We start from the raw sequence: 11,346 nt of genomic DNA on the forward strand, positions 1-11,346 counted from the left end.
AGAAGTTTAGTCTACGGGTCTGCCACATTCAGATCCGTATGTATTTTGCAAATTTCTATGTCAACAATGCTCTGCACGGAGCTACTCTAGCTAATTGCTCCCACTTTCAAAATGTATCCAGATTGAGACTTAGAGTCATCTGGATCAGTGTCAAAATTTGCATCGACGTAACCCTTTACGATGGACCTTTTGTCACCTCCATAATCGAGAAACATATCCTTATTCCACTAAGGATAATTTTGACCGCTGTCCAGTGATCTACTCCTAGATCACTATTGTACTCCCTTGCTAAACTCAGTGTAGGGTATACAATAGATCTGGTACACAACATGGCATACTTTATAGAAACTATGGCTGAGGCATAGGGAATGACTTTCATTCTCTTTCTATCTTCTGCCGTGGTCGGGCTTTGAGTCTTACTCAATTTCACACTTTGTAACACAGACAAGAACTCTTTCTTTGACTGTTCCATTTTGAACTACTTCAAAATCTTGTCAAGGTATGTACTCATTGAAAAAACTTATCAAGCGTCTTGATCTATCTCTATATATCTTGATGCTCAATATGTAAGTAGCTTCACCGAGGTCTTTATTTGAAAAACTCCTTTCAAATACTCCTTTATGCTTTCCAGACAATTCTACATTATTTCCGATCAACAATATGTCATTCACATATATTTATCAAAAATGCTGTAGTGCTCCCACTCACTTTCTTGTAAATACAGCTTCACCGCAAGTCTGTATAAAACTATATGCTTTGATCAACTCATCAAAGCGTATATTCCAACTCTGAGATGCTTGCACCAGTCCATAGATGGATCGCTGGAGCTTGCATATTTTGTTAGCACCTTTAGGATCGACAAAACCTTCTGGTTGCATCATATACAACTCTTCTTTAAGAAATCCATTAAGGAATGTAGTTTTGACATCCATTTGCCAGATTTCATAAAATGTGGCAATTTGCTAACATGGTTCAGATAGACTTAAGCATCGCTACGAGTGAGAAAATCTCATCGTAGTCAACACCTTGAACTTTGTCAAAACCTTTTTCGACAAGTCTAGCTTTGTAGATAGTAACACTACTATCAATGTCAGTCTCCCTCTTGAAGATCCATTTATTTTCTATGGCTTGCCGATCATCGGGTAAGTCAACCAAAGTCCACACTTTGTTCTCATACATGGATCCCATCTCAGATTTCATGGCCTCAAGCCATTTCGCGGAATCTGGGCTCATCATCGCTTCCTCATAGTTCGTAGGTTCGTCATGGTCAATTAACATGACCTCCAGAACAGGATTACCGTACCACTGATGCGGATCTCACTCTGGTTGACCTACAAGGTTCGGTAGTAACTTGATCTGAAGTTACATGATCATCATCATTAGCTTCCTCACTATTTGGTGTAGGAGTCACAGAAACAGATTCTGTGATGAACTACTTTCCAATAAGGGAGCAGGTATAGTTACCTCATCAAGTTCTACTTTCCTCCCACTCACTTCTTTCGAGAGAAACTCCTTCTCTAGAAAGGATCCATTCTCGGCAACAAATATATTGACTTCAGATTTGTGATAGAAGGTGTACCCAACAGTTACTTTTGGGTATCCTATGAAGACGCACTTCTCCGACTTGGGTTTGAGCTTATCAAGATGAAACTTTTACACATAAGCATCGCAACCCCAAACTTTAAGAAACGACAGCTTAGGTTTCTTGCTAAACCACAATTCATACAGTGTCGTCTCAACGGATTTAGATGGTGCCCTTTTTAATGTGAATGCAGCTGTCTCTAATGCATAACCCCAAAATGATAGTGGTAAATCGGTAAGAGACATCATAGATTGCACTATATCAAATAAAGTACGGTTATGACATTCGGACACACCATTACGCTGTGGTGTTCCAGGTGGCATGAGTTTGTGAAACTATTCCACATTGTTTTAATTGAAGACCAAACTCGTAACTCAAATATTCGCCTCTGCGATCAGATCGTAGAAACTTTATTTTGTTGTTACGATGATTTTCCACTTCACTCTGAAATTCTTTGAACTTTTCAAATGTTTCAGACTTATGTTTCTTCAAGTAGATATACCCATATCTACTCAAATCATATGTGAAGGTCAGAAAATAACGATACCCGCCGCGAGCCTCAACACTCATCGGACCTCATACATCAGTATGTATTATATCCAATAAGTCAGTTGCTCGCTCCATTGTTCTGGAGAACGGAGTCTTAGTCATCTTTGCCCATGAGGCATGGTTCGCAAACATCAACTGATTCATAATCAAGTGATTCCAAAAGCCCATCAACATGGATTTTCTTCATGCACTTTACGCCAATATGACCTAGACGGCAGTGCCACAAATAAGTTGCACTATCATTATTAACTTTGCATCTTTTGGCTTCAATATTATGAATATGTGTATCACTACGATCGAGATTCAACAAACCATTTTCATTGGGTGTATAACCATAGAAGGTTTTATTCATGTAAACAGAATAACAATTATTCTATAACTTAAATGAATAACCGTATTGCAATAAACATGATCAAATCATATTCATGCTCAACGCAAACACCAAATAACACTTATTTAGGTTCAACACTAATCCCGAAAGTATAGGGTGTGTGCGATGATGATCATATCATTCTTGGAAATACTTCCAACACACATCGTTACTTCACAGTTAACTAGTCTCTGTTCATTCTGCAACTCCCGTTTCAAGTTAATACTCTTAGCAACTAAACTAGTATCAAATACCGAGGGGTTGCTATAAACACTAGTAAAGTACACATCAATAACATGTATATCCAATATACCTTTGTTCACTTTGCCATCCTTCTTATCCGCCAAATACTTGGGGCAGTTCCACTTCTAGTGACTAGTCCGTTTGCAGTAAAGGCACTTAGTCTCAGGCTTAGGTCCAGACTTGGGCTTCTTCACTTGAGCAACAACTTGCTTGCCGTTCTTCTTGAAGTTCCCCTTCTTTCCTTTGCTCTTTTCTTGAAACTAGTGGTCTTGTTAACCATCAACACTTGATGCTTTTCTTGATTTCTACCTTCGTCGATTTCAGCATCACGAAGAGCTTGGGAATCGTTTCTGTTATCCCTTGCATATTATAGTTCATCACGAAGTTCTAGCAACTTGGTGATAGTGGCTAGAAAACTTTGTCAATCACTATCTTATCTGGAAGATTAACTCCCACTTGATTCAAGTGATTGTAGTACTCAGACAATTTGAGCACATGCTTACTGGTTGAGCTATTCTCCTCCATCTTGTAGGCAAAGTAATGTCAGAGGTCTCATACCTCTCGACACGGGCATGAGTATGAAATACCAATTTTAACTCTTGGAACATCTTATATGCTCCGTGGCATTCAAAACATTTTTGAAGTCTCGGTTCTAAGCCGTAAAGCATGGTGCACTAAACTATCAAGTAGTTATCATACCGAGCTTTTGTCAAAATGTTCAAAACGTCTGCATCTGCTCCTGTAATAGTTCTGTCACCTAGAGGTGCATCAAGGACATAATACTTCTGTGCAGCAATGAGGATAATCCTCACATCACGGAGCTAGTCCGCATATTTGCTACTAACATCTTTCAACTTATTTTTCTCTAGGAACATATCAAAAATAAAATAGGGGAGCTAAACGCGAGCTATTGATCTACAATATAGATATGCCAATACTACCAGGACTAAGTTCATGATAAATTAAAGTTCAATTAATCATATTACTTAAGAACTCCCACTTAGATAGACATCCCTCTAATCATCTAAGTGATCACATGATCCAAATCAACTAAACCATGTCCGATCATCACGTGAGATGGAGTAGTTTTCAATGGTGAACATCACCATGTTGATCATATCTACTATATGATTCACGCTCGACCTTTCGGGCTCCAGTGTTCCGAGGCCATATCTGCATATGCTAGGCTCGTCAAGTTTAACCTGAGTATTTCTGCGTGTGTAAAACTGTCTTACACCCGTTGTAGATGAACGTTGAGCTTATCACACCCGATCATCACGTGGTGTCTCGGCACGACGAACTTTGGCAATGGTGCATACTCAGGGAGAACACTTGTACCTTGAAATTTAGTGAGAGATCATCTTATAAGATACCGTCGATCTAAGCAAAATAAGATGCATAAAAGATAAACATCACATGCAATCAAAATATGTGACATGATATGGCCATGATCATCTTGCGCCTTTGATTTCCATGTCCAAAGTACCGTCATGATCTCTATAGTCACCGGCATGACACCATGATCTCCATCATCTTGATCTCTATCAACGTGTCATCGTATGGTCGCCTCGCCAACTATTGCTTTTTCAACTATTGCTATCGCATAGCGATAAACTAAAGCAATTGTATGATGTTTGCATCTTATGCAATAATGAGACAACCATAAGGCTTCAGCCAGTTGCCGATAACTTTAACAAAACATGATCATCTCATACAACAATTTATATTTCATCACGTCTTGACCATATCACATCACAACATGCCCTGCAAAAACAAGTTAGACGTCCTCTACTTTGTTGTTGCAAGTTTTACGTGGCTGCTATGGGCTGAGCAAGAATCGTTCTTACTTACGCATCAAAACCACAATGATAGTTTGTCAAGTTGGTGTTGTTTTAACCTTCTCAAGGACCGGGCGTAGCCACACTCGATTCAACTAAAGTTGGAGAAAAAGACACCCGCCAGCCACCTGTGTGCAAAGCACGTCGGTAGAACCAGTCTCGCGTAAGCGTACGCGTAATGTCGGTCTGGGCCGCTTCATCCAACAATACCACCGAACCAAAGTGTGACATGCTGGTAAGTAGTATGACTTGTATCGTCCACAACTCACTTGTGTTCTACTCGTGCATATAACATCTACGCATAAACCTGGCTCGGATGCCACTGTTGGGGAATGTAGTAATTTCAAAAAAAATCCTACGCACACGCAAGATCATGGTGATGCATAGCAACGAGAGGGGAGAGTGTGTCCACGTACCCTCGTAGACCGAAAGCGGAAGCGTTAGCACAACGCGGTTGATGTAGTCGTACGTCTTCACGATCCGACCGATCAAGTACCGAACGCACGGCACCTCCGAGTTCTGCACATGTTCAACTCGATGACGTCCCTCGAACTCCGATCCAGTCGAGCTTTGGGGGAGAGTTCCATCAGCACGATGGTGTGGTGACGATGTTGATGTTCTACCGTCGCAGGGCTTCGCCTAAGCACCGCTATGATATTATCGAGGTGGACTATGGTGGAGAGGGGCACCGCACACGGCTAAAAGATCCAAGAGATCAATTGTTGTGTCTATGGGGTGCCCCTCTCCTCCGTATATAAAGGGGGAGGAGAGGGCCGGCCAAGGGGAGGAGGCGCGCCCAAGGGGGGAGTCCTACTCCCACCGGGAGTAGGATTCCTCCTTTTCCTATTTGTAGAGGGAGAGGGAAGGAAGAGGAAGGAGGGAGGAAGGAAGGGGGGGGGCAACCCCCCTCCCAATTCAGATTGGGCTTGGGGGGGGCCTCCCTTGCTCCTTTCCCCTCCTTTCCACTAAATCCCATTAAGGCCCATATACCTCCCGGGGGGTTCCGGTAACCTCCCGGTGCTCCGGTATTATCCCGATCTCACTCGGAACCATTCCGGTATCCAAATATAGTCGTCCAATATATTGATCTTTACGTCTCGACCATTTTGAGACTCCTCGTCACGTCCATGATCACATCCGAGACTCCGAACTACCTTCAGTACATCAAAACACATAAACTCATAATATAATCGTTATCGAACTTTAAGCGTGCGGACCCTACGGGTTCGAGAACTATGTAGACATGACTGAGACACGTCTCCGGTCAATAACCAATAGTGGGACCTAGATGCTCATATTGGCTCCTACATATTCTACGAAGATCTTTATCGGTCAAACCGCATAACAACATACGTTGTTCCCTTTGTCATCGGTATGTTACTTGCCCGAGATTCGATCATCGGTATCTCAATACCTAGTTCAATCTCGTTAACGGCAAGTATCTTTACTAGTTCTGTAATACATCATCCCGCAACTAACTCATTAGTTACAATGCTTGCAAGGCTTATAGTGATGTGTATTACCGAGTGGGCCCAAAGATACCTCTCTGACGATCGGAGTGACAAATCCTAATCTCGAAATACGCCAACTCAACAAGTACCTTCGGAGACACCTGTAGAGCACCTTTATAATCACCCAGTTACGTTGTGACGTTTGGTAGCACACAAAGTGTTTCTCCGATAAATGGGAGTTGCATAATCTCATAGTCATAGGAGCATGTATAAGTCATGAAGAAAGCAATAGCAGCATACTAAACGATCAAGTGCTAAGCTAACGGAATGGGTCAAGTCAAACACATCATTCTCCTAATGATGTGATCCCATTAATCAAATGACAACTCATGTCTATGGTTAGGAAACTTAACCATCTTTGATTAACGAGCTAGTCAAGTAGAGGCATACTAGTGACACTATGTTTGTCTATGTATTCACACATGTATTATGTTTCCAGTTAATACAATTCTATCATGAATAATAAACATTTATCATGACATAAGGAAATATTAATAAGTTTATTATTGCCTCTAGGGCATATTTCCTTCATTCCCTCTCTCTCCCATAGGCCCATGTAGGCCCAATACTTCCCCGGGGGTTCCGGTAACCCCTCGCTACTCCGGTAAAATACCCGAATCACTCGGAACCATTCCGATGTCCGAATACTACCTTCCAATATATGAATCTTTACCTCTCGACCATTTCGAGACTCCTCGTCATGTCTGTGATCTCATATGGGACTCCGAACAAACTTCGGTCACCAAAACACATAACTCATAATACAAATCATCATCGAACGTTAAGCATGCGGGCCCTACGGGTTCAAGAACTATGTAGACATGACCGAGACACATATCCGGTCAATAACCAATAGTGGAACCTGGATGCTCATATTGGTTCCTACATATTCTATGAAGATCTTTATCGGTCAAACCACAATAATAATATGCGTTATTCCCTTTGTCATTGGTATGTTACTTGCCCGAGATTCGGTCGTTAGTATCATCATACCTAGTTCATTCTTGTTACTAGAAAGTATCTTTACTCGTTCTGTAATGCATTATCTCGTAACTAACTCATTAGTTACATTGCTTGAAAGGCTTATAGTGATGTGCATTACCGAGAGGGCCTAGAGATACCTCTCCGCTACTTGGAGTAACAAATCATAATCTTGATCTATGCCAACCCAACAAACACCTTCGGAGACACCTGTAGAGCATCGTTATAATCACCCAGTTATGTTGTGACGTTTGATAGCACACAAGGTGTTCCTCCAGTATTCAGGAGTTGTATAATCTCATAGCCAGAGGAATATGTATAAGTCATGAAGAAAGCAATAGAAATAAAACTTAATGATCATTATGCTAAGCTAACGGATGGGTCTTGTCTATCACATCATTCTCTAATGATGTGATCCCGTTCATCAAATGACAACCACATGTCTTTGGTCAGGAAACTTAACCATCTTTGATTAACGAGCTAGTCAAGTAGAGGCATACTAGGGACACTTTGTTTTGTCTATGTATTCACACATGTACTAAGTTTCCGGTTAATACAATTCTAGCATGAATAATAAACATTTATCATGATATAAGGAAATATAAATAACAACTTTATTATTGCCTCTAGGGCATATTTCCTTCAGTCTCCCACTTGCACTAGAGTCAATAATCTAGATTACATAGTAATGATTCTAACACCCATGGAGTCTTGGTGCTGATCATGTTTTGCTCGTGGAAGAGGCTTAGTTAACTAGTCTGCAATAATCAGATCTGTATGTATCTTGCAAATCTCTATGTCTCCCTCCTTGACTTAATCACGGATGTAACTGAAGCGTATCTTGATGTGTTTGGTTCACTTGTGAAATCTGGATTCCTTCGCCAAGGCAATTGCTCAAGTATTGTCACAAAAGATTTTCATTGGACCCGATGCACTAGGTGTTACAACTAGATAAGATACGAACTCTTTCATCCAGACTCCTCCATTTGCTACTTCCGAAGCAGCTATGTACTCCGCTTCACACGTAGATCCCGCCACGACGCTCTGTTTGGAACTGCACCAACTTACAGCTCCACCATTCAATATAAATATGTATCCGGTTTGTGACTTAGAGTCATCCGGATCAGTGTCAAAGCTTGCATCGACGTATCCATTTACAACAAGCTCTTTGTCACCTCCATAAACAAGAAACATATCCTTAGTCCTTTTCAGGTATTTCAGGATGTTCTTGACCGCTGATGACCCACAAGTATAGGGGATCTATCGTAGTCCTTTCGATAAGTAAGAGTGTCGAACCCAACGAGTAGCAGAAGGAAATGATAAGTGGTTTCCAGCAAGGTATTCTCTGCAAGTACTGAAATAAGTGGTAACAGATAGTTTTGTGATAGGATAATTTGTAATGAGCAACAGGTAACAAAAGTAAATAAAGTGCAGCAAGGTGGCCCAATCCTTTTTGTAGCAAAGGATAAGCCTGAACAAACTCTTATATAGAGAAAAGCGCTCCCGAGGACACATGGGGATATCGTCAAGCTAGTTTTCATCACGTTCATATGATTCGCGTTCGGTACTTTGATAATTTGGTATGTGGGTGGACCGGTGCTTGGGTACTGTCCTTACTTGAACAAGCATCCCACTTATGATTAATCTCTATTGCAAGCAACCACAACTACAACAAAAGTATTAAGGTAAACCTAACCATAGCATGAAACATATGGATCCAAATCAGCCCCTTACGAAGCAACGCATAAACTAGGGTTTAAGCTTTTGTCACTCTAGCAACCCATCATCTACTTATTACTTCCCAATGCCTTCCTCTAGGCCCAAATAATGGTGAAGTGTCATGTAGTCGACGTTCACATAACACCACTAGAGGAGAGACAACATACATCTCATCAAAATATCGAACGAATACCAAATTCACATGACTACTAACAGCAAGACTTCTCCCATGTCCTCAGGAACAAACGTAATTACTCACAAAGCATATTCATGTTCATAATCAGAGGGGTATTAATATGCATATAGGATCTGAACATATGATCTGCCACCAAATAAACCAACTAGCATCAACTACAAGGAGTAATTAACACTACTAGCAACCCACAGGTACCAATCCCAGACTTGGAGACAAGAATTGGATACAAGAGATGAACTAGGGTTTGAGAGGAGATGGTGCTAGTGAAGATGTTGATGGAGATTTGTTGGAAATATGCCCTAGAGGCAATAATAAATTAGTTATTATTATTATATTTCATTGTTCATGATAATCATTTATTATCCATGCTAGAATTGTATTGATAGGAAACTCAGATACATGTGTGGATACATAGACAACACCATGTCCCTAGTAAGCCTCTAGTTGACTAGCTCGTTGATCAATAGATGGTTACGGTTTCCTGACCATGGACATTGGATGTCGTTGATAACGGGATCACATCATTAGGAGAATGATGTGATGGATAAGACCCAATCCTAAGCCTAGCACAAAGATTGTGTAGTTCGTTTGCTAAAGATTTTCTAATGTCAAGTATCATTTCCATAGACCATGAGATTGTGCAACTCCCGGATACCGTAGGAGTGCTTTGGGTGTGCCAAACGTCACAACATAACTGGGTGGCTATAAAGGTACACTACAGGTATCTCCGAAAGTGTCTATTGGGTTGGCACGAATCGAGACTGGGATTTGTCACTCCGTGTAAACGGAGAGGTATCTCTGGGCCCACTCGGTAGGACATCATCATAATGTGCACAATGTGATCAAGGAGTTGATCACGGGATGATGTGTTACAGAACGAGTAAAGAGACTTGCCGGTAACGAGATTGAACAAGGTATCGGGATATCGACGATCGAATCTCGGGCAAGTATCGTACCGCTAGACAAAGGGAATTGAATACGGGATTGATTGAATCCTCGACATCGTGGTTCATCCGATGAGATCATCGTGGAACATGTGGGAGCCAACATGGGTATCTAGATCCCACTGTTGGTTATTGGCCGGAGAGGTGTCTCGGTCATGTCTGCATGGTTCCCGAACCCATAGGGTCTACACACTTAAGGTTCGATGACGCTAGGGTTATAGGGAAAGTATGTACGCGGTTACCGAATGTTGTTTGGAGTCCCGGATGAGATCCCAAACATCACGAGGAGTTCCGGAATGGTCTAGAGGTAAAGATTTATATATGGGAATTCCCGTTTTGGTCACCGGAAAAGTTTCGGGTGCTATCGGTAACGTACCGGGACCACCAGGAGGGTCCCGGGGGTCCACCAGGTGGGGCTACCTGCCCTAGAAGGCTGCGTGGGCCAAGTGTGAGAGGGGACCAGCCCAGGTGGGCTGGTGCGCCCCCCACCAGGGCCCAAGGCGAAGAGAGAAGGGAAAAAGGGGAAACCCTAGGCTCAGATGGGCCTAAGGCTCACCTAGTGGTGCGCCCCCCTCTCTCCCCCTTGGCCGCCCCCCTAGATGGGATCTAGGGCTGGCCGCCACCCCTAGGGGTGGAAACCTAGGTGGGGGGCAGCCCCTCCCCTCCCCCTATATATACTTGAGGTATGGGCCTGTCTAACACGTGTGATTTGCTCTCCCTGTTGGCGCAGCCCTACCTCTCTCCCTCCTCGTCTCTCGTAGTGCTTGGCGAAGCCCTGCTGGAGTCCCGCGCTCCTCCACCACCACCACGCCATCGTGCTGCTGCTGGATGGAGTCTTCCCCAACCTCTCCTTCTCCCATTGCTGGATCAAGGTGTAGGAGACGTCACCAGGCTGTACGTGTGTTGAACACGGAGGTGCCGTCCGTTCGGCACTAGGATCATCGGTGATTTGGACCACAACGAGTACAACTCCATCAACCCCGTTCACTTGAACGCTTCCGCTTAGCGATCTACAAGGGTATGTAGATGCACTCTCCTTCTCCTCGTTGCTAGATTACTCCATAGATTGATCTTGGTGATGCGTAGAAAATTTTGAATTTCTGCTCCGATCCCCAACAGTGGCATCATGAGCTAGGTCTATGCGTAGTTTCTATGCACGAGTAGAACACAAGTTGTTGTGGGCGTCGATTTTGTCAATTTGCTTGCCTTTACTAGTCTTATCTTGATTCAGCGGCATCGTGGGATGAAGCGGCCCGGACCGACCTTACACGTACTCTTACGTGAGACTGGTTCCACCGACTGACATGCACTAGTTGCATAAGGTGGCTAGCGGGTGTCTGTCTCTCCCACTTTAGTCGGATCGGATTCGATGAAAAGGGTCCTTATGAAGGGTAAATAGAAATTGGCATATCA

This window comes from Triticum aestivum, chromosome 1A, assembly GCF_018294505.1.
Source record: "Triticum aestivum cultivar Chinese Spring chromosome 1A, IWGSC CS RefSeq v2.1, whole genome shotgun sequence".
Lineage (NCBI taxonomy): Eukaryota > Viridiplantae > Streptophyta > Magnoliopsida > Poales > Poaceae > Triticum > Triticum aestivum.